Consider the following 22,915-nt stretch of genomic DNA (forward strand, 5'->3'; position numbering starts at 1 on the left):
CGGACAACAGACCTAATAGCTGAACCTGGACAGCACAGAACCCACACTTGGGAGTGTGTTGGGGCCACCCTGCAAACAGTAACCGAAGCTGGTAGAAGCTGGAGTGTGACTGGAGCGTTGCTGAGAGGCTGCTGGGATCAGAGCTGCTGGGCTGAGGATGTAGCTCTACACAGGCATTCAAGATGTGACCTGCATGCTGTTAGGCTGCTTGTCGGCGGCCAGGATTGGGAGATACAATAGCAAAGCATTGTGAGGCATTTAGCGTTATGGTGTACGTGGTGATACCACCTCTCTGGGGCCTGGATTGCACTCCAGCATGACACACACATTCCACAGATTCAGTTGATCTTGCTTGTTTTCTTTCCCTTGAGAAGGGTTTCCAGTTTCCAAACCTGATGTGATCTTCTGGCTGGAACAAGTGGAAATTCCCTGGGTCACTCAACTCCAGGGCTCTGAGGAAAAAGAGATCCTGAGAGGGGTCTGTACAGGTGAGAAATCAATTAAACCAACTCAAAAAAGTGTCCATGGCTTAAAGAAATATTTGCGATTCCTATAAAGACCGGTTGAGCTCTCTGAGTTCATGATTGTTTTCAGGAAGTGTGGCATCCTCAAGGCTTCCCACCTGTCCCAACTCCCTCCCCAGTCTACCTCCCCACTGTGTGTTTAATTGAGAAGTAGACCCAGAATTGATCCTCTCGTCTGGGGAAAGGTTTGTGAGAGATTCAACTCTTTATTCGTTTGATCTCTCCAACCCTTATTTTGGTTTGTTCCCACCTTTATTCCTTTCCTCTCTCTGAGGTTCTCTTTTTCTCCGGAAAAAGGAGTGACCTGTGTCTGGTTTCTCTGTTTGTCCTAGCAGGTGATGGGATGGTGAGTGAGAATGAGGAGAAGAATCCTCAAGGAGATGCTGAACAAGTAAAATCACGTGGGATATTATCAGGAAGATCCCAAGGCAATGTTTCTGGGACTTGGGCAGGTGCAAAAGATGATGAGAGTCAGAACACACCACAGAAAAACTTGAGTAAGCGTTCACATCTTATTAGGCATGAAAGAATCAATACTGGAGAGACATCACGTGCATTCCCTGAGTGCAGAAAAAGCTTCAGTCGTATCTCACACCTTAACAGACATCAAAGCATTCACACAGGAGAGAGACCTTACACATGCTCTGAGTGTGTGAAAAGCTTCACTCAGAGATCACACCTGACCATACAGCAGAGAATCCACACGGGAGAGAGACCCTACACTTGCTCTGAATGTGGGAAAAGTTTCATTTGCAGCACAAATCTTATATTCCATCGGAAAATTCACACTGGAGAGAGATCTTACACATGTCCTGAGCGCGGGAAAAGCTTCAGTCATAGGTCAATGCTTATCATTTATCAGAGAACCCACACAGGAGAGACACCTTCGTGTGCGCGGAGTGTGGGCAAAGCTTTATAGACAGATCATCCCTTATTAGACATCAGAGAATGCACACTGGAGAGAGCCCCTACACCTGTCCTCAGTGTGGGAAAAGCTTCAGTTGTACCACACATCAGAGAACCCACACCAGAGAGACACCTTACATGTGCTAGGAGTGTGGGAAGAACTTCAGTCAGAGGTCAATGCTCATCATGCATCAGAGAATCCACACAGGAGAGACGCCTTACACGTGCCCTGAGTGTGGGAAAAGCTTTAGTGACAGATCAACCCTTATTAGACATCAGAGAATCCACACTGGAGAAAGCCCCTACACTTGCTCTGAATGTGGGATAAGTTTTATTCACAGCATGCACCTTACATTCCATTGGAGAATCCACACAGGAGAGAGACACTACTCATGCCCCGTGCATGGGAAAATTTTCATCCGGAGCTCAGGCCTCATTACACTCCAGAGAATCCACACAGGAGACAAACCCTTCAGATGCTTTGAGTGTGGGAAGGGATTCAGTTATAATTCACACCTGGTCTCACATCGGAGAATCCACACAGGAGAGAGACCCTACTCGTGCTCTGAGTGTGAGAAATGCTTCAGGGAGAGCTCAGAGCTCACCAAACATCGAAAAAGCCACACAGGAGAGAGAGACCCTTCTCATGCCATGTGTGTGGGAAAAGGTTCTATCAGAGCTCACACCTCATCAGGCATAAAGGAATCCGCACAGGGCAGTAACATTGTAATTGCATTTATTAGGGCTGGACAAAGACTTTTTTTTTAATACATTGGCTAATTCCCACCTAGTGACCTTTAAGGTGGATTTCACCATTTCCTTCTCTGAGCTCCACCAGTTGAGTTATGGGTCCAAGAACCTGTCAGAAGTGAGGAGAAGTATTCCCCATGTGAGAGAGAGGTGTTGGCATTTACCTGGGCGATCACTCACTGGGAATATCTTATTGGTTTGTTCCCCACAATTCTACGAACATCCCATACTCCGTTGAAATATGTTTTATTGGGAAGAATTAACCAGGGGAGGTATCAAATGCAAGAATCGCTGGATGGACCCTTACACTGATGAATCGAGAGATTAGCATAGATAAGGCCAAACACACGACAATGGTCCCATACGCCCTGCTCTGCCAGGGAGAAGAACATGAGTGCCCGTTACCCATAGAGGAAAATCCAGGAAAGGATCTCCCTTCAAAGTAAGAAAGGAATGCGAAGTCAGGAAGGACCCCGTGGTGGAAGTATGGGCCACGGATGGAAGCTGCTACTACATGCAGTGGAAGCCCATAGCAGGGTATGCAGCCCTCTGGAAATCAGATCAGAAGATCCTACAAGGGACGGTGAGGCCAACCTCTGCACAAGCAGCAGAAGTGGTGGCGATAGCAGTCGTATTAAAAGAAGCTGATACAGAAGCAGCGATAATAATCAGCACCGATTCAGACTGGACCATGCGGGCGTTAGTGGATTGGATGCCCATCTGGATGGAAAGGAAAATGACGGCGGGAGACGGCAAGCCGGTCACCCACACCCGACACCTCTTATATGCCTGGAAGATGGCGCAGGTACGTACTGCTGCAACATATCTGTGCAAGGTGAAGGCGCACAATAAGAAAGTCACCCCCCTTTCAACCTGAAATCGAAGGGTAGACCAGCTAGCTAAAGAAGCAGCATTGATGGGTCCTGAGGAAGAGTGGAAGGAGTCAGACGAGGTGCAGGTACACCCCTATGCCCACAAAAGCCAAGGACAAAAGGTAGTGAAATGGATGTGACGGAACTCCAGAAGAAGGATGAAGACGTTCAGGAGTTGTTGCAGAAACAAGAACACCAAGGATGGAGTGTATTCCAGTCCAAGGAGGGTTTGGTGTTAGCAACCAAACTAGGAGCCAGAGATGAATTACCTGTTCTGGTCATGCCAAGCTGCTTGAGGGAGGAACTCATTGAATTGGCACACCACCAGGGTCATTTCGGACAAGACAAGACGGTGCAATGAGTGCAAGCCGTGGCCTGGTGGCCCAATATAATGGGACATGTCAAGAGGTTCATCAATATGTGTCTCAACTGTGCGGCCAACAACGCAGATAGCAAGGTGATTAAGGGACCAATGAGACACCAGGCCGTGGTAGGACCTTGGAAAAGAGTGCAGATTGACTTTATTGGGCCATTGCCACAGACAGGCTAGGGCAAAAAGTACGTCTTAGCAACTGTAGACTGGTTCAGCAAATGGATCGAGGCGTACGTCACCACGAACAATACTGCAATAACCATGGCCCAGACTTTCCTTAAAGAAGCTTTCGTGAGATATGGCATACCTGACTGCATCGACTCTGACCAGAGCCCCATTTCATCGGGGAAGTAACAAAGCAGTTATGTCAGGCCTTGGGTATTAATCAGAGACTACATATTGCAGGCCACCCCCAGTCCTCGGGGTTGATAGAACGATCAAATCGGACCCTGAAAACCGCCCTGAGGAAAATGGTCTGTATGTCCGGAAAAGATTGAGACCTGGAGTTGCCCCTTGTGTTAATGGCAATCCGATCCACAGTAGGGTCGCATGGGTTCACCCCACATGAAATATTCGTGGGAAGGAAAATGAGAAACCCAGAACTCTGGTGGGTGGAGGGAGGAGTCCCTCCGGATGAGTTCCAGCAGAAAATAAAAATGAATGAGTTTGTCTCCAAAACTCTGGATAGGATCAGAGAGGTCCAGCTTAGGGTGGCCCACCAGCTAAAAGCCAATATCCACACTATTGACAAAAGATTCGGAGTGCAGTTAAAATCCAAAGAATGGGAAGTAGGGGATCGAGTCTTATACCGCTACTATTTGGAGATGGGACACGCTTTGAGTCCCTGCTGGGTAGGACCGGTAAGGATCGTCAACAAAACAGGACCTACGGTCTATCAGGTGGAACTGGTGGGGGAAAAGGGTAAGGGACCCACCACATGGTTTCACAGCTCCCAGCTGAAGCAGTGGAGAGGAGACCAAGCCAGAAGTGGGGATAGCACAAAGAAATAACGATGCCATATTTGCCCCCACAGGTGACGGAATGTGCGTCAATCGCCTGATATTGTGTACATATGTGATGGTGATTGTAAATATGTTATGGTTCAAGAGGGGTCATGGGCTAGAGGTAACCCAAGACAGAGTATATGTATGCACAATTACAAGGACCTCGGCAAGGGAGGAATCACTAGTGGTGGATGTACAGAAGATGTTGCGCACATCCAAACGGGTAGTAGAAATATTTGCTCATATTGAGGATCAGAAATGTTACCTTTATTGGAGAGGAATGACGAGGGATGCCACGGAGAGGGACAAAGATGAAAGGTGGTTCCACCAGAAAGGGTTAGGCCGAGTTATAGTCATGGGCCAAAGGTTTGAAGAAAACCTGGGAAGCCCTGGGAAGTGTGCCTGGTATACCCCAGACGAGAATATGTTTCATCAAATGGTGATGTGTAGAAGCGCAGTAGGCATAAAAGGAGATAAGTGTGGTCAAATACAAGGGCAGGCACCGAGTTTGCTGCCTGACGGGTATTATGCTTTGTCGGTGACCATAAGACTTATGACCTATCTGGAGATGGTACAGGTGACCGTATGTACAGGAAATAGGGAGCGCGAGGGGGAGATCAGGTGCTGCAAAGATAAGCCCGTAGGGAACTCTTCAAATGGGAGAACAAATGAGTTGTGCATGTCCACCCAAAGGACATATAATGTTTTGTGTATAGGATCTATCCCTATGTGCATAGCAGAAACTGATTCAGGAAGGTGGCTAATATCAGGACCCTACAGAATAGGCTGGGAACAAGAGGTAGTAGGTCCACCAAGGATCAGTGGAATCGGCCCAGTAGTGGTGAGCCGCCAGTTGAGAAGTTAATAATAGCATCTGAATACTCCCTAAAATTTTTAAAGATCAAATTGCAGACTGAGGTTCACAGGGTGGAACCCCGCTGTGAACCCTATACCAGAACCCTGCGACTGGACTGGAGAAGTTGGATAAAATCAATTTCTGACCACCAGAGAACGAAAAGAGACATTATGGGCTCAGTGTTAGGAGGAGTAGGGACGGGTTTGGGAGTTTTAAATGCCGTCAACCAGGAGGTGCTGGCCTCTAAACTGGGGTCCGTTAGAAGAGATTTACACTCCATGTCTCAGCCCCTGACATCCTCACTAACTCAGCTAGCCGACATACAAGTAAGGGTAGTCAGCATTTTGCCCGATTGGCTACAGATGCAGACAAAGGATAACCTAGGTGTGGTGTCAGTGCTAGGAGTCCTACGAGAGACTGTATCTAGGGGTTTAGCATGCCTGCAAGCCCAAGGGTGGGTACAATCAGTGGGGCAAGCCATGATTCGATCTGGATTACAGGGAAGAATTCCCATAGAAGTCAGGGAAATACTGAAGGATAACATGACCATGGAATTTGAAAGAGTCCACCAGGAATGGTGGCACTTAATCAATTTTACCATCAACCCCGACACTATGACAGCGGAGATCTTTGTGCTCACCATCAGGAAGACGATGCAAGCGTGGGTTTACCCGTTGGTCCCCTTAGGATTGATAGTCAATACACCCCTGTTATGGCCGGAAGACCTGCCTAGATGGGTAAGGGAAAACGGGAACCAGTGGGAAGTAGTGAATTTACAGGTGTGTACTGGTGAGTTTCACCTGGGATACACATGTGAATCCGGATTAACCGAAACGGAGCACGCATGCTTGAATCAGGAGAGGGGCAGGTGTAACTATAGATTGACTAAGGGAAATCTGTCCAGATCTGCTTTAGTAATTGTAAATGTATCCTGTGTATGTACTTTTATCCTGTAAAATGTTAAAGATAAACACTATGTAAAAAGTGTATCCAATGCCCGGCAAGAATATATGTGTCTGTAAGGCGCACACCATAGAAGGTTGTGACATACGATTTCGATATCCATAAACAAAAATAGTAGAAATGACGCGACACTATAGCCAGTATGAACAAATCGAACCCGTACATTTGGGTGCCAATGTGCACGTGTTGCAGCAGATATTACACCACCCCGATTTAGAGGCTCATCTGATGGCTGTGGCCAAGGAGAGTGAAGAGGTGGCCCTCACGATCCATCACTCTGCAGGGAAGGTAGAGGGTATCTTCCACAGAGTGAAGCAGGATACAGGCTATAATTGGTGGAGGGAAGTATTTTACCCAGGAGCGTCCTCTGTGGCCTACTGGAAGTACTTAATACACCCCATCGTGATCATGCTTGTGTCACAACTGATTTTGTTCCTATTACGGTTGTGGTTGTATATAATTGTTAAATGAGGAACCAAGAATTGAATGTGCTACACCCGAGAGTGAAGGATATCGGTGATACACCTCCACCCGCGAGGTAGCAAGGAGGGGAATTGTTGGGGAATGCTTATATGTTTGTAAATAGGTTTAAAGAGTTAGACTCCATATTGGATAGTAGATCCAAGATGGAGTCAGACATGCTTGGGATCAGGCGAGGATGCTTGGCAGGAAGCCAGCAAAGGCAAGTCAGCCCAGATACGGAGCAAAGAGGAGGGAAGCCTGGGGTTCAGTGCTGTGTGCACTAAACTAGCATGCCGTGTGCACAATAGAGTGCCATCTGCACACCCCAAAAGAGCGGGAAATGATCCTGGCCAGGGATTGGCTCAGGGAAAGGAGAACCAAGTTGATTTAAGGAACTTACTGCCTCAGATAGATGCTGTCCTTCTGAGCGGCAGAGTGGTAGGGACACAACTGGTTTGTGCGGGCGTCATAAATCTAGGACGAGAAGCGGCCGACTGCGGACCTGGAGCCGAAGCAGACGCAGACCAGATCGTGAACAGCACTCCTGGGAAGGAGTGAAGACCAACTGTAAATATCAGAGACTGGGAATCCAAGGGTTGCGTTACTGGTTGTGGGACCTGGGGTTTATCCCCATTGTGTGTATTTTTAACTTCAGTGGTTTTGTGCTTATTATTTGTTACCTCAATAAATTGCCCTTTGTTTGTACACCAGTGGAGTGTCTTACAGTCTGTCCCCGGTGATAGATCCGGAAGCCAGGGTAAAGAACTTCCCCCGTACACTTCCACATTGTGCAATGTGTCCGATGCCAAGTTCAGACTGCAGGACAGATGAATGTTGACTACTGATTATGGTTTTGGGTCTCAGTTTTGCTCTTGTGTCTTGTGCATTTGCATCACTTCTCCGCCTCCTGCTCCTTTGAAATAATGGACTTTGTGAAAATAGATTCACAAGTCTATTTTCTCATGATGAGTCCCAAGTGTGAGACCATGTCCACCAACACTTATGGTGGAAGACCCAGAGATAAATGGAAGGCACTGTTGTTAGTGTAGAACACAACTTTAACCCAGGTTCACTTGGAAAGGGGAATTAAGAGAAAACTAACACACATAAATTTTGTAATCTTTGACTATGTTCTTATCAGTGAAAATGGAATTAAACATGAAGTTATTGAAGAATAAGAGACTGTGGTTGTGTGTGATAGCCTGAATTACATTGTGACAGTCACAGTTATATGGGTTTTCTTCTTCTGGGTTCAAAAAAGAAATAGGTAAATTCATGGAGGATAAGTCCATGAATGGCTATTAGTCAAGATGGCTGAGCCGCTGACCACCAGATGCTTGGCCTGGATGATGGGATGGATCACTCGATGATAATTACCCTGTTTATTCCCCCTGAAGTGTCTGCCATTAGCCACTGTCAGAAGACAGGATGCTGGTCTAGATGGACCATTGGTCTGACCCAATATGGCAATTCTTACATTTCTCTTCTTCTCTAATATAGGAAATGGGGCTAATCCTGTGAAGTTTATTTGATGTAAATTACCGCCTTTGGATTAAAGGGTTGTAAAGTGAAACCTGACTCAAAAGGGGTTGGTGTAGGAGAATATGTAAGAGAAATAGTGTATTTCAACATAAAGACCTAGAATAGACTTGATTTCTCTTTCAGATGGATTTTTCTATAAGTTTTTTAAATAATGTTATGAGATTGGTACACCCTGCTATTTCATATGGAAGAAATTACACGTATCTACGTATGGTCTATTGAACTATAAACTGTGAAAATGATTCTAAAAGAACGTTAGCAACTCAGCTTACCATCTCTCCTAGGAAACTGGCCAATGGATTTTATTCTCATCTGCATGTATAATCAATCTTTTAACCAACGTTATCTCTTTTTTTTTAAAAAATAAATATTAGTTCATAAGTATTGTCTGTAAGTGTGTGTTTGGGTAATATCTGAAATATTCATTGACCTGCTGTGTAATGTGCCCGTTCCTTTGGGATTGGTAAATCTTTTCATACAATGGATGAGGTTTTCATAAATCCCCATCATATTTGACTTGGCTGTGTGGGGTGGAAGCCAGTGGGCTGGATGGCTTTAAGAGAGCTGTCTTTTTGGCTTCTGGATAACCAGCAAAGTAACAAGAAGCTGTTTGTTGCTGGCTTGCTGAACCTAATTTTAGAAATAACCACCAGTATTGTGGGTTTGACTGCCCCATTCCGTGCAGTTTTGCCCCATTTAAGCTAGCTCAGCGAGTCTCCCCTAGGGACCAATGTCACAAGTGCAATTTTCTTGTCTGGTGCAAAACAAGTTTACACCACCTGTGGATCTAGCCATTGACTTTAATGGAGCCATGGGGATCTGGCTCCTCTTCCTAGCAGGGGCAAATCTTCCTAGGAATATTGTGCTCCCCTGCAAGGCGCTGCCCAGGGCTGGATCGTTAGAGGGCTGAGCCTCCTCCTTGACTGCACTTGGTGCTTGGGGGTGCCCAGTGCCTCTGAGAGCACAGGAGAAAGACAGGGATTTTTTTCCCAGTTGCTGGGTTTAAGCAAGGACAATAGCTTTTCTTTTTGCAAGGGCCAGGAGGCAGCATCACAGGCTCAGGGAGGGGCAAACTTGCACAGAGAACTGACTCAGCTCCAGTCACTTGCACTGCAAATAGGTCAATGGGACAGGGAGTAAAATGGGACATTGATTCCCCCAGGCAACTTTCTGCTCCTTCCCCAGCTGTGTCCTGCCATTCCAGCGGGATGCGAGAGACGAAACCCCCTCAGCAATCCTTGGATACAGGCCATTTTCTCACAGGGAGCTGCAAATGCTGCTTGTTTGCAGCTCAACCAGTGCTTACACTATGGCCTTCACCTGTGCCTCACATCCTTCACGTTGATCCATCCATCCCGTCACCCCTTCCCAGCTTCTGGCCATTCTAATGCCACAACTGCTCAGTTTTATAGGCGCTAGCATGCCAAGTCACCAAATCAGGCTGGTGAGTCTTGCCCACATGCTCACGGTTTAGCTGATTGCCATATCTGGGGTTGGGAAGGAATTTTCCTCCCTCGTATTTCTTTCCTCCACTCTCTCTGCCATTCCCCTCGTGCTCTCATTTCCCCTGAATTTTCTCAGGAACTCACCCCACAGCATTTAGGAAAGGCCAGAGATTCTATAATCTACACAAGTCAAACCACTGCAGAGGAGGAAATGAGTCTCTATGAGAAACTATTTCACACAACAGACTGTCAACCTGTGGAACTCATTGCCAGGGGATGTATTTAAAGCCAAAACTATAACTGGATTAAAAAAAGAATAGATCCATCAAAGGCAATTAGCCAAGATGAGCAGGGACCATGCTCTGAGGGTCCTAAGCCTCTAGCTGCCAGAAGCTGGGAGTGGATGAATCACTCAATAATTGCCATGTGCCATTCATTACCTCTGAGGCATCTGGAATTGGCCACTGTCAGAAGGCAGGATACTGGGCAAAATGGACCGTTGGTTTGATCCAGTCTGGCTGTTGTTATGTTCTCTGCCTGCTCCCAAAGTTACCCCCCAACAAAAGGGGAGGGAATAGATCTGGCAGAGACTCCATAACGGAAATTTCTGCCCGAAGGCAAATGTGTAAGAAGTGCTGAGAAGGGATGAGTGCCCCTCAGCCCCCCTCAAAAAAACCAGGAAATCCCCAGAACCTCAGCATCCCCAGCAAAGAGGGTGCACCCCTGGAGCACACAGCTTTTGTGTCTTGGATAAAACCCTGCTGCATGGGTGCCTGATCTACAGCACTCGGTCCTGCGCTGATGGAACCTTTCCCTCCAGCACAATCCACACTGACTTTCTAAGGGACTGGCGCTTGCCTCCTGCATGGAAGAGGTATTAAGACTGTGCAGGGAAACCCCACTAGATATTGAGTCCCCCACTTTACCCAGTAGATCATCGCAGTGGGGGAGGACAACAGAAACCAGAGACATGAGGGATTGAATCCAGGGCCTAAGGTAGGCAAAGCACACATCCTTCCAGTGAGCGAGGCAGCCTTCCCTGTATGTTACACCCAAATTCCTGCTTTTCCCAGAGCATCCGGTGCCTTCACAGCTGCATGGAAAGCAGATTTTCCTCTCCCTCCCAGTGTTCTCTCTGGCTGGGGCGTTGGTTCAGGCAGGGGAGGGGTTCATAGGGAATTAATGCCTTTACAGCAGGGCCACACGCCATGCAGCAGAGTGATGGGGGGTGTGTGCCCTGGACTCAGGATATAGGATATATATCAATGTTCAATAAACAATCAGAAAGCGATGGTTCCTCACCCCACACCACTCACCGGGGCAGCAGGGAGCTCATGCTCTAATGTAGATAGTCCTAGTACTTGCATTTCAGTGCAGCTTAGAGCTGTGGCAGTTTTATTTCCCATTTCTTTTTGTTCTCTATATAATGAACAACTTGTAGAGTTGACCCACTGCCACATATTCCATCTGGCTTTTAGGTTTCCCAGCCTGATCTGTACCAAATCTACATTGGTGTGTACTTGCTTCTGGATCAGACTGTCCTGCACCTTAGATAAAGAGTTTAGTTTATTCTTGATCACTTCCAAATCTACAGAGTTCAATAGCCCCGCTCCAGTACCGATTACTCCCAAGGCAGTATCAACGGTATCTCATTTGCATCTGGTTTTAGGAGCCTGATGCGTGCAGACACAAGCCAACAAAATAGGGAGTGCATACGGGACGCATCGTGGCTCCGCATGGGATACATTTAAACGAGTCCAGTCCATATCTACCCTCATTTCAACCAGCAGGGGGTTAACCAGAGCTTTTACGGGTTCACATTGTAATTTAAACAATTTAGGTTTTTCCATGGCTATGGGGGTGTTTCTAATAAATGCAAACTCTTTTCCCCATGTCCTAACAAACGTGTCTGGGAACTAATCAGGAAATTTTCCTCCCCTTTTAATGGGGCAGTACCCGATGGTTACTGTAAGGGTGGTGCCTGCCTTGATTACTCCATCCCAGACTCGGGGATAATTTACACTCCTGGTGGTTTCTCCATAAATCCCAGCTATAGTTACCCCTATTTGCCAGTGATTCTCCCACCGTGGGTAAATAGCTAAGTTGGACAAATTAGCTTCCAATAAGGTGGGTCCTTCCCTTACATACACATGCGTGTTCCCCAGGGGTATTAATCACTGGTTTGAGCTGGCGTTATACCAGGAAATTAAAATTGCGGGATCTTCCTCCAATATCCAGATCTCATCCTAGAACTCTGTGTTATTTGATCTGTATTGGTTTACGGCGGGGAGTTCTTGTGTCCCAGAAGGAGTGTGTGTAGTGGTGAGCTGTAATGGGATGAAAAGGTATCTGTAACATTCATACGCGATTCCCATTTTCGTCAGTAGGTGGCGTTTGAGGTCTGTTAATAGAGCATGGTCCAAGCGCCGGTCAGTTTCTGATGCAGTACTTCCAACCTATGAGGAGGAGGAGGAGGAGAAGAAAAGAAAAGAAAAGAACCCACGATGGTGAACTGCAGCTTCCACGACTCTGGGTTTGCAGGAATCATGTGGGTTTTCGGATTCTGGGTCGCAGTTATCTGTTAATAATAAAGGTTATTTAAGCAAACAATTTCATCTGAATAACCTTACTGACTACCCTTACTTGTACTCTCCAGGCTCTGTTCCCTGTAGTTTAGCTGAGAGTCGTTAGGGGGCAATTAGGAGCAGCTGGGGCTAATTAGGGACCACCAGGTGCTCCATAAAAACCCTCTGACCCAAACAGACAGGGCACGAGCTGGGAGGAGCAGGAGTGCTGTGCTGTGCTGTGCTGTGCTGTGCTGTGCTGTGCTGTGCTGTGCTGTGCTGTGCTGTGCTGTGCTGTGCTGTGCTGTGCTGTGCTGTGCTGTGCTGTGCTGTGCTGTGCTGTGCTGTGCTGTGCTGTGCTGTGCTGTGTGTAGGAGTACTGATTGCGAGGAGGAACAGACCAGAGTGCAGAGATTCTGTGGAGGAGCAGGCTGGAGGAAGGTACCAGGCTCAAGAAGCCAGAAGGAGGGGGAAAATTAGCCCAGGGGAAGAGAGTTTGCAGCTGGGAACACGGTGCCAGCAGCACATAGCTGCTTCTCACAGGGCCCCTGGGCTGGGACCCGGAGGAGTGGGTGGGCCCGGGTCCCTACCCCCTCCTCGGGGAAACTGGAGTGGCTGGAGACGCCCTGACCCACTACAAGCAATGGAAGCATGAGGCCCACTAGGGTGTACTTGGCTATCTGCCACAAGACACAGTGAAACCTTGTCTTTATGGAAATTGGTGAAGGAGGGAAAGATTACCATCCCAGCTCCCCATTCACCAACCCTCCTCGATGGGGTAATGACAAAAAGGAAAGCCACCTTCATGGAGAGGAAAGAGAGCAGAAGGCCAGGTGTAACAAAACACCTCGTGTGTCCTGGTCTTTACATTCCCATTATAGCAATATCAAGCACAGAATAACACAGAGGGGTGGTGTACAATCACACATACAATCATACATATATCACCAAAATCCCCACATCCACCACACATAGAGCAGTCATAGCCCTTGGAGAGAAAGCAAAGCGGACTTTAATGCATCCAGTGGGCAGCAGTCTTCACATTCAATGACACACAAACTAGCCCGAGACTGGCACTGGAAAAGGCGTTCCTAGCAGGGTCCTGGCACAGCCTCCTGGTGGGAATCCCAACGTCCTCCCCATTCAATAAATCAGCGTTTTTCAAACAGGGGGTCATGAGGTGGTTATGTGGGGGTTGCAAGCTGCATACCCCGACCCTGGCCAGGCACAGGGCTGTGAGCCTCCTTGCTTTCTCCTGGCAGAGGAACATGGGGGAAAGAGATGAGCGGTGATACAGTCACTACTCACCCCCCCCCCCCCCCCCAAGCATTCCTCTGCACCTCCCATACGAGTGGTAAGGGGGAGAGCGAGAAGCAACGCCAGAAATCTCTGCATCCAGGTCACTTTCCCCATCTGGGCAGTGCTGTGAGGCGAGCATCAGGAGCTGCTGCTCTCTGCCCTCCCCTTACACAGCCCAGGTGGAGAAAGTGACCGGGATGCAGGGAGCCCGGACATTGCACCTCACTTTCCCCGCTCATAGTCCCCAGGGGGTGCAGAGGAGCAGCTTTTGATTTGGGAGCCAGCAGCAATAACAGTCGCTCTGTGCATGCAGGACTGTTTCCCCAGGTGGGCGCAGGAGGGGGTTGCAGGGTGCAGGGGTGAAGAGGGCACAGTGCAGGGGTTAGAGGCAAAGGGGGAGTGGGGAGCCTGCAGGGAGGCCAGGAGCAGGCACCCACGGGGATGGCTCAGAGGCTTGCTATGTGAATGGAGTCACCAATGCAAAAAGTTTGAGAAGCACTGAAATAAACATGTCCATGTAAACAAACACAGAGGAAGCTGAAAGGAAAAAAAGGTCAGAAGCTTGAAATTGTAGAAAACCGAGAAGGTGAAGCAAAGGGACAAAAGGAAAAATCTCTGGCCAGCAGAATCAGGGACAATATGAAGGAAGGTTATTTTTCGTATATTAATCACAAAAGAATCCTAACAATGGTATCGGTCCATTGCTAGATGGAAGTGGCAGAAGTAAAAATGTTCAGTGAATATTTCTCTACTGGATTTGGGGAAAAGCAAGCAGTTGATGTAGTCATATCTTTACCATGATGGAGACCACAGTTTTGTCATCACAACAAACTCATGAGGGCGTTAAATAGCAGCTACAAAAGCCAGGCATTTTTAAAACAGCAGTTCCAGATATCTTCCATTCAAGAATTAAAAAAAAAAAAAAAAACAGGCTGAGGAGCTCAGTGGATGAAAATCAACATTAATTAATAGGTCTTAGAATGCTGGGGAAACTCCAAAAGAGAGGAAAAAAACTAATGTTGACACAATATTTAAAAAGGGACGACCGAGATAACTATAAGGCTATCTGACATCAATCTGGGCAAGATAATGGAGGGGCTGATACTGGATTTGTTTATTAAAGAATTAAAGGAGAGTGATATAATTCAGACCAATCCACATAAGTTGAGGAAAAACAGATCCTCCCAAACTAAATGGATTTTTTTTGGTATGAGATCAGAAGTTTGGTTGATAAAGAAACAGTGTTAATGCATACTTATGATTCCTGTAAGGTATTTGACTTGGTACAGCATTATATTTAAATACCTAGCACAATACAAAATTAACATGACATACATTAACTAGATTCAAAAACAGCTAACTGACAGATTTCAAAATGTAATTGTAAATGGAGAAGCACCGTCCAAAGGGTTGTGTTTCTAGTAGGGTCCCAGAGGGATTGGTTCTTGGCCTTACACTATTTAATTTGTTTGTCAATGACTTGGAAGAGAAGATATCGTCACGGGGAAGTTTGGAGATAACACAAAGTTTGGGGGAGAGGGAAATAATGACGTGTGTCAGTCACCGGAAGTTTTCGCAGCCCTGGCCAGGGGATTATTTGCTGGGGAAAATAGGGGAAGTTCCACTCCCAAATCTCAGGAGTCTGCTTCTTCAAACAAGGCCCTCGATTTCTCTGGCAAGTTTGTCCCCTTCCTTTCCCCACCCATGGCATTTACTGCCCTGCCCCATCTCCAGCAGCTCCCACCTTCCTATGTATTCACTGCCCATTTCCCTGCAGCCAGACCCCACCACCAGTTCCATGATAACCCCTTACCTCAGCTGACTCCACTGCAGCCATTTCCTTTCCCTGGAAGGATGGGATGATCCAGAGCAAAACATCGTCATTATTCTGTAGCCTGTCAGGGCAAAAAGGGCAATTGGAGAGATTTCAGAAGGGGATTTTGTCCATTTCATAGAGTCCCACCAGATTTTTTCCCTGGAAACTGACATTCTAGGTTCCTAGGTTTCCCTAGGAAACTGACATTGGGAAATACTTAGTGACTTCATTAGAAGTAGGATTTCCCATCAGGATTGACCCCTCCCAGACATGATTAACCCTTCCCAGACAAGATCTGCACTACAGAGGCCTATACTACGTCGACGTAAGCGGAGTTGCATTGACTTAGTCGTGTGCATCTATGCATTTAAATTTGTCTCCACCAAGGTAAGCTCCCCATTATATCAGCATGGTAACACCACTGCCCGAGCAACGTTGAGCCATTGTTGATGTGCTGAGGTCAACACAGTGCAAGTGCAGAGAGCGTGTTGCCTCTGTCAACCCTACCAGTTCTCCAGCAGCTGTCCTACAATGCCCAACACCAACCATTTTAGTCACAATTGCGAAATCCACTACCCATAGGTCAAGGAGCCCGGAAGACCAACTCCGCTTAAAACCCTGCAACTCTTTAAATGCCTTGTCCGGTCATACCTCCAGCCATGATCCTTTGTTGTGTGCAGCTGATCAGTTGACAAAGACAGCTACATGCTCCAAATGAGCTGCAACCAGTATAGACAGAAGATATTGAATTTCCTGTGCCTGTGGGGAGAGAAAGCTGTATAGGCACAGCAATGGATGATAGAATATTAGGGTTGGAAGGGACCTCAGGAGGTCTCCAGTCCAATCCCCTGCTCAAAGCAGGACCAACCCAAATTAAATCATGCCAGCCAGGGCTTTGTCAAGCTGGGCCCTAAAAATCTAAGGATGGAGATTCCACCACCTCCCTAGGTGACCCATTCCAGTGCTTCACCCCCTTCCTAGGGACAAAGTTTTCCCTAATATCCAACCTTGACTTCCCATACTGCAACTAGAGACCATTGCTTCCTTGCTTCCTAGCTTCCTTGCTTCCTCGCATGCTTCCTTGTTTCCTAGCTTGCATGCTTGCTTGTTTATTTCCTTGCTTGCTTACTTCCTAGCTTGCTTGCTTCCTTGGTTCCCAGCTTGCTTGCTTGCTAGCTTTCATCCTTGCTTCCTAGCTTGCTTCCTTGCTTGCTTGTCCCCTAGCTTGCATGCTTGGTTCCTTGCTTGCTTCCTTATTTCCTTGCCTCCTAGCTTGCTTGCTTACTTCCTAACTTCCTTGCTTTGTAGTTTGCTTGCTGGCTTCCTGGCTTCCTAGCTTCCTAGCTTTTATGATTGCTTCCTTGCTTCCTAGCTCGCTTCCTAGCTTGCTTGCTTGCTTCCTCGTTTGATTGCTTCCTTCCTAGCTTCCTAGCTTGCTTGCTTGCTTCCTTGCTACTTAGTTTGCTTGCTTGCTTGCTTCCTAGCTTCCTAGCTTTCATGATTGCTTCCTAGCTCGCTTCCTAGATTGCTTGCTTGCTTCCTCATTTGATTGCTTCCTTCCTAGCTTCCTAGCTTGCTTGCTTGCTTCCTTTCTACTTAGTTTGCTTGCTTGCTTGCTTGCTTCCTAGCTTCCGTGCTTGCCTCTTAGCTTGCTTGATTGCTTCCTATCTTCCTACCTTGCTTGCTTCCATGCTTCCTTGTTACCTAGCTTCCTTGCTTGTTTCCTTGCTTACTTCCTTGCTTTCTTCCTTGCTTCCCTGCATCCTAGCTTCCTAGCTTGCTCACTAGATTCCTAGCTTCCTATCTTGCTTGCTTCCTTCTTATCTAGCTTCCTATCTTCCTTCCTTGCTTGCTTCCTTGATTCCTAGCTTTCTAGCTTCTTTCCTACCTTGATTCCTAGCTTGCTTGCTTGCTTGGTTTTTTCCCTGATTCCTAGCTTGCTTGTTTGCTTGCTTCCTTGCTTCCTAGCATGTTTGCTTGCTTGCTTCCTTGATTTCTTGCTTCCTTCCTTGCTTCCTAGCTTTCTTGCTTTCTTCCAAGCTTCCTAGCCTGCTCGCTTGCTTCCTAGCTTCCTTGCTTAACTTCTTGCTTGCATGCTTGCTTCCTAGCTTCCTTGCTTGACTTCTTGCTTGCATGCTTCCTTCCTAGCTTCCTTGATTGCTACCTTTATTACTATCTTCCTACCTTGCTTGCTTGCTTCTTTGTTTCCTTGCTTGTTTCTCTGTTTCCTAGCTTTCTTGCTTCCTTGCTTACTTCGTGGCTTCCATGCTTACTTACTAGTTTCCTTGCATGCTTCCTTGCTTCTGAGCTTCTTTGCTTGCTTCTTTCCTTCCTAGCTGCCTAGCTTCCTTCCTTGCTTCCTAGCTTGCTTGCTTCCTTGCTTGTGAGCTTCTTTGCTTGCTTCTTTGCTTCCTAGCTGCCTGGCTTCCTAGCTTGCTTGCTTGCTTCCTAGATTGCTTGCTTTCTTGCATGCTTCCTTGCTTCCCAAACTTGATTGCTTGCTTATTTCCTAGATAGTTTGCTTGCTTCTTTGATTCCTAGATTGCTTGCTTCCTTGCTTGTGAGCTTCTTTGCTTGCTTCTTTGCTTCCTAGGTGCCTGGCTTCCTAGCTTGCTTGCTTCCTAGATTGCTTTCTTGCATGCTTCCTTGCTTCCCAGCTTGCTTGCTTGCTTGTTTCCTACCCTCCTTGCTTGCTTCCTTGCTTGCTGGCATGCTTCGTTGATTCCTAGCTTTCTTGCTTGCTTCCTTTCTTCATAGCTTCCTGGCTTCCTAGGATCCTTCCTACCTTGATTCCTAGCTTGCTTGCTTGCTATCCTGCTTCCTAGCTTTCTTGCTTCTTTGCTTCTTAGCTTGCTTGCTTCCTTCCTAGCTTGCTTCCTTCCTTCCAAGCTTGCTTCCTTGATTCCAAGCTTACTTGCCTGTTTTTTTGCTTCCTGGCTTCCTTGCTTGATTCCTTGTTTCCTAGCTTCCTTCCTTGCTTCCTTGTCTTCTTCCTAGATTTATTGCGTTTTTCCTTTCTTCATAGCTTTCTTGTTTGCTTCCTAGCTTCCTTCCTTGCCTCGTACCTTGTTTGCGTCCTTCCTTCCTTTCTATCTTCCTTTCTATCTTTCTTTCTAGCTTCCTAGCTACCTTTCTATCTTGCTTTCTAGCTTCCTATCTTACTTCCTACCTTGATTCCTAGCTTGCATGCTTGCTTGGTTGCTTCCCTGTTTCCTAGCTTCCTTGCTTCCTTGCTTGCTTGCATGCTTCTTTGCTTCCTCGCTTGCTTGATTCCTTGTTTCCTACCTTCCTACCTTCCTTGCTTTCTAGTTTGCTTCCTAGCTTGCTTGCATGCTTCCTTGCTTCCTAGCTTCCTAAATTCCCACCTTTCTTGCTTGCTTGCTTCCGCACTTGCTTGCTTGCATGCTTCCTTGCTTCCACCTTCCTAGCTTGCATCCTTCCTTGATTCCTAGCTTGCTTGAATGCTTTCTTTCTTCCAGGCTCGCTCGCTGGCTTGCTTGCTTCCTGGCTTCCTAGCTTGTTTGCTTGATTTCTTGTTTTCTAGCTCCCTAGCTTGCTTCCTTGCTTGATTGCTTCCTAGCTTGCTTGCTTGCTTTCTAGCTTCCTTGCTTGACTTCTTGCTTGCATGCTTGCTTCCTAGCTTCCTTGCTTGATTCCTTGCTTGCATGCTTCCTTCCTAGCTTCCTTGATTGCTACCTTTATTACTATTTTCCTACCTTGCTTGCTTGTTTCCTTGGTTCCTAGCTTTCTTGCTTCCTTGCTTTCTTGCTTACTTCCTGGCTTGCATGCTTACTTCCTAGTTTCCTTGCTTGCTTCCTTGCTTCTGAGCTTCTTTGCTTGCTTCTTTCCTTCCTAGCTGCCTAGCTTCCTTCCTTGCTTCCTAGATAGTTTGCTTGCTTCTTTGCTTCCTAGATTGCTTGCTTCCTTGCTTGTGAGCTTCTTTGCTTGCTTCTTTGCTTGCTTCTTTGCTTCCTAGATGCCTGGCTTCCTAGCTTGCTTGCTTCCTAGATTGCTTTCTTGCATGCTTCCTTGCTTCCCAGCTTGCTTGCTTGCTTGTTTCCTACCCTCCTTGCTTGCTTCCTTGCTTGCTTGCATGCTTCGTTGATTCCTAGCTTTCTTGCTTGCTTCCTTTCTTCATAGCTTCCTGGCCTCCTAGGTTCCTTCCTACCTTGATTCCTAGCCTGCTTGCTTGCTATCCCGCTTCCTAGATTTCTTGCTTCCTTGCTTCCTAGCTTTCTTGCTTGCTTCCTTTCTTGCTTACTTCCTTACTTCATAGATTTCTCCCTAGCTTCCATGCTTGCTTCCTGGCTACCTAACTTCCTAGCTTGCTTGCTTCCTTCCTTCTCTCCTAGCTTCCTTCCTTCCTTCTTTGCTTGCTTGCTTCCCTGCTTTCAAGCTTCCTTGCTTCCTTGTTTGTTTCCTTGCTTTCAAGATTTCTTGCTTCCTTCCTTGCTTGCTTGCTTGCTTGCTCCCTTGCTTGCTTCTTTGCTTCCTATTTGCTTGCTTGCTTGCTTCCTAGCTTTCTTGCTTACTTCCCTGCTCCCTAGCTTCCTTGCTTGCTTCCTCGCTTGCTTGCTTGCTTCCTTGCTTCCCAGCAACAAAGCTAGCAAGCTAGTAAGCTAGTGAGCAAGGAAACAAGCAAGCAGGCTAGGGAACAAGGAAGGAAGCAAGCAACCAAGCAAGGAAGTAATTAGGACGCTTGGAAGCAAGCAAGGAAGGAAATGAGCAAAGAAGCTGGAAAGCAAGCTAGGAGGCAAGAAAGCAAGGAAGCTGGGAGGCAAGCAAAGAACCTAGGAAGTAGACAATCAATCAAGCAAGCGAGGAAGCAAAGAAACAAGGAATGACACTAGGAAGGAAGCAAGCAAACAAGGAAGTTAGGAAGCAGGCTAGGGAATAAGGAAGTAAGCAAGCAATGAAGCAAGGAAGGAACTCGGATGCTAGGAAACAAGAAGCAAGCAAGCAAGCTAGGAAACAATGAAGCAAGCAAGCAAGCAAGCTAGTGTGCAAGGAAGCAAGTAAGCAACCAAGCAAAGAAGAAACTAGGACGCTAAGAAGCAAGCAAGCAAGCTAGGAAAAAAGGAAGCAAGCAAACAAGCAAGGAAGCAAGAAATCAAGCAAGCAAGGAAGGAAGGAAGCAACCAAGGAAGCTAAAAAGAAAGGAAGCATGCAAGCTACCTAGGAAGCAAGGAAGAAAGCTAGAAAGGAAGGAAGGAAACAAGGAAGGTAGGAAGGAAGCAATTAAGCAAGGAAGCAAGAAAGCAAGCTAGGGAGCAAGAAAGCAAGCAGGAGTTAGGGAAGCAAGCAAGGAAGCTAGGAAGCAAGGAAGCAAGCAAGATAGGAAGCAAGGAAGCAAGTAAACAAGCAAGCAAGGAAGGAAGCTAGGAAGCAAGCAGGCCAGGAAGCTAAGAAGTTAGGAAGCAAGAAAGCAAACAAGGATACTAGGAAGTAAGGAAGCAAGGAAGTTAGGAAGCAAGGAATCTATGAAGCAAGGAAGAAAGCAAACAAGCTAGGAAGCAAGCAAGCAAGCAAGCAAGCAAGAAAATAGGAAGCAAGCAATGAAGCTAGGAAGCAAGCAAGTAAGGAAGCTAGGAAGCAGGGAAGCAAGCAAGCAAGGAAACATGGAAGAAAGCTAGGAAGCATGGATGCAAGGAAGGAAGGAAGCTAGGAAGCAAGCAAGTTGCAAGAAAATTGATAGCAAGGAAGGAAGCAAGCAAGCTAGGAAGCAAGGAAGCAAGCAAGCAAGGAAGCAAGAAAATAGATAGCAAGGAAGTAAGCAATGAAGCTAGGAAGCAAGGAAGCAATGAAGGAAGCAAGTTAACTAGGAAGCAAGGAAGCTAAGAGGGAAGCAAGCAAGGAAGCAAGCAAGCTACAAAGCTAGGAAGGAAGGAAGCAAGCACGTGAGCAAGTTACGAATCAAGCAAGCAAGCAAGCAAGCAAGCTAGGAAACAAGGAATCAAGTAAGGAAGGAAGGAAGCAAGGAAGCAGCCAAGCAAGGAAGGAAGTTAGGAAGCTAGGAAGCAAACAAGGAAGCTAGGAAAGAAGGAAGACAGCAAGCTAGGAAGCAAACAAGCTAGCAAGAAAATAGATAGCAAGGAAGCAAGCAAGTAAGCTAGGAAGCAAGCAAGCAAGCAAGGAAGCATGGAAGGAAGCTAGGAAGCAAGGAAGCAGGCAAGAGAGCTAGGAAGAAAGGAAGCTAGAAAGCAAGGAAGCAAGCATGCCAGCGAGGAAGCATGCAAGGAAACTAGGAAGCAAGCAAGCAAGCTAGGAAGCAAGTAGGCAAGCAAGGACGCCAAGAAGCAAGCTAAGAAGGAAGGAAGCAAGCAAACACGCTTGAAAGCTAGGAACCAGGAAGCAAGCAAGCAAGTTAGAAAGCTAGGAAGCCAGGAAGCAAGCAAGCAAGTTAGAAAACAAGGAAGCAAGGAAGTTAGGAAGCAAGTACGGAAGGAAGGAAGCAAGCAAGCTCGGAAGGAAAGAAGCAAGGAAGCAAGCTAGGAAGCAAAAGAAGGAAGCTAGGAAGCAAGGAAGAAAACAACAAAGCTTCGAAGCAAGCTAGGAAGAAAGGAAGCAAGCATTGAAGCTAGAAAGCTAGTAAGCAAGCAAGGAAGCGAAGGAGCTAGGAAGTAAGGAAGCAAGCAAGCAAGATAGGAAGCAAGGAAGCAAGCTAGAAAGCAAGCAACGAAGCCAGGAAGCAAGCAAGGGAGCTAGGAAGCAAGCACGAAAGCAAGGAAGCATGGAAGCTAGGAAGCAAGCTAGGAACCAAGGAAGCAAGCAAGGAAGCAAGAAAGCAAAGAAGTGAGTTAGGAAGCAAACAAGAAAGCTAGGAAGCTAGGAAGGAAGAAAGCATCAAGCAAGTAAGGAAACTGGGAAAAAAGGAAGCAAGGAAGAAACCTAGGAATCAAGGAAGCAAGCAAGAAAGTTAGGACGCAAAGAAGAAGAAAAGCAAATAAGCAAACTAGGAAGAAAGGAAGCTAGGAATCAAGGCAGGAACCAAAGAAGCTAGGAAGCATGGAAGCTAGGAAGCAACCAAGCAAGGAGGCAAGCAAGCAAGATAAGAAGAAAGGAAGATAGATGGATGGATGGAAGATAGATGGATGGAAGGAACATAGATTGATGGATGAATGTACGATCGATGGAAGTAAGATAGATAGATGGATGGATGGACGATGGCTGGAAGGAAGATACACAGATGGATGGATGGATGAAGGATGGAAAGAAGATGGATAGATGGACGATGGATGGAGGAAGATGGATGGATGGATGAGGAATGGAAGGAACTTAGATGGATGAATGGTGGATGGAAGGAAGATAGATAGATGGATGGATGTAAGATGGAAGGAAGATATATTGGATGGATGGATGGATGGATGGATGGAAGGATGGATGGATGGATGGATGGACAGATGGAAGGAATGAAGATGGATGGATGGAAAATAGAAGGAAGATGGATGGAAAGTGGATGGATGGATGCATGGATGGATGGATGGAAGGAAGGAAGGAAGATGGATGGATGGTGGATGGATGGATGAATGGAAGATGGAT

At 46.8% G+C, this 22,915-nt stretch overlaps 1 long non-coding RNA gene and 1 pseudogene across 1 annotated transcript; one reads left to right on the top strand and one right to left on the bottom strand.

Annotated features, from left to right (window-relative positions):
- Nucleotides 1-867: 867 nt before the first annotated feature.
- Nucleotides 868-5,302, top strand: LOC137142151 (zinc finger protein 436-like; annotated as a pseudogene).
- A 5,243-nt stretch (nt 5,303-10,545) lies between these two features.
- On the bottom strand, nt 10,546-16,146 carry LOC137142143 (uncharacterized). Its single transcript, XR_010916853.1, has 3 exons — nt 16,028-16,146; nt 15,374-15,455; nt 10,546-12,275 (listed from the first exon to the last, which is right to left on the bottom strand). It is a non-coding gene; the product is annotated as an uncharacterized lncRNA (long non-coding RNA).
- Between the last annotated feature and the right edge of the window lie 6,769 nt (nt 16,147-22,915).

Source organism: Emydura macquarii, unplaced genomic scaffold, assembly GCF_026122565.2.
Source record: "Emydura macquarii macquarii isolate MOO-44397 ecotype Brisbane River unplaced genomic scaffold, CSIRO-AGI_Emac_v2 contig_3176, whole genome shotgun sequence".
Classification (NCBI taxonomy): Eukaryota; Metazoa; Chordata; order Testudines; family Chelidae; genus Emydura; species Emydura macquarii.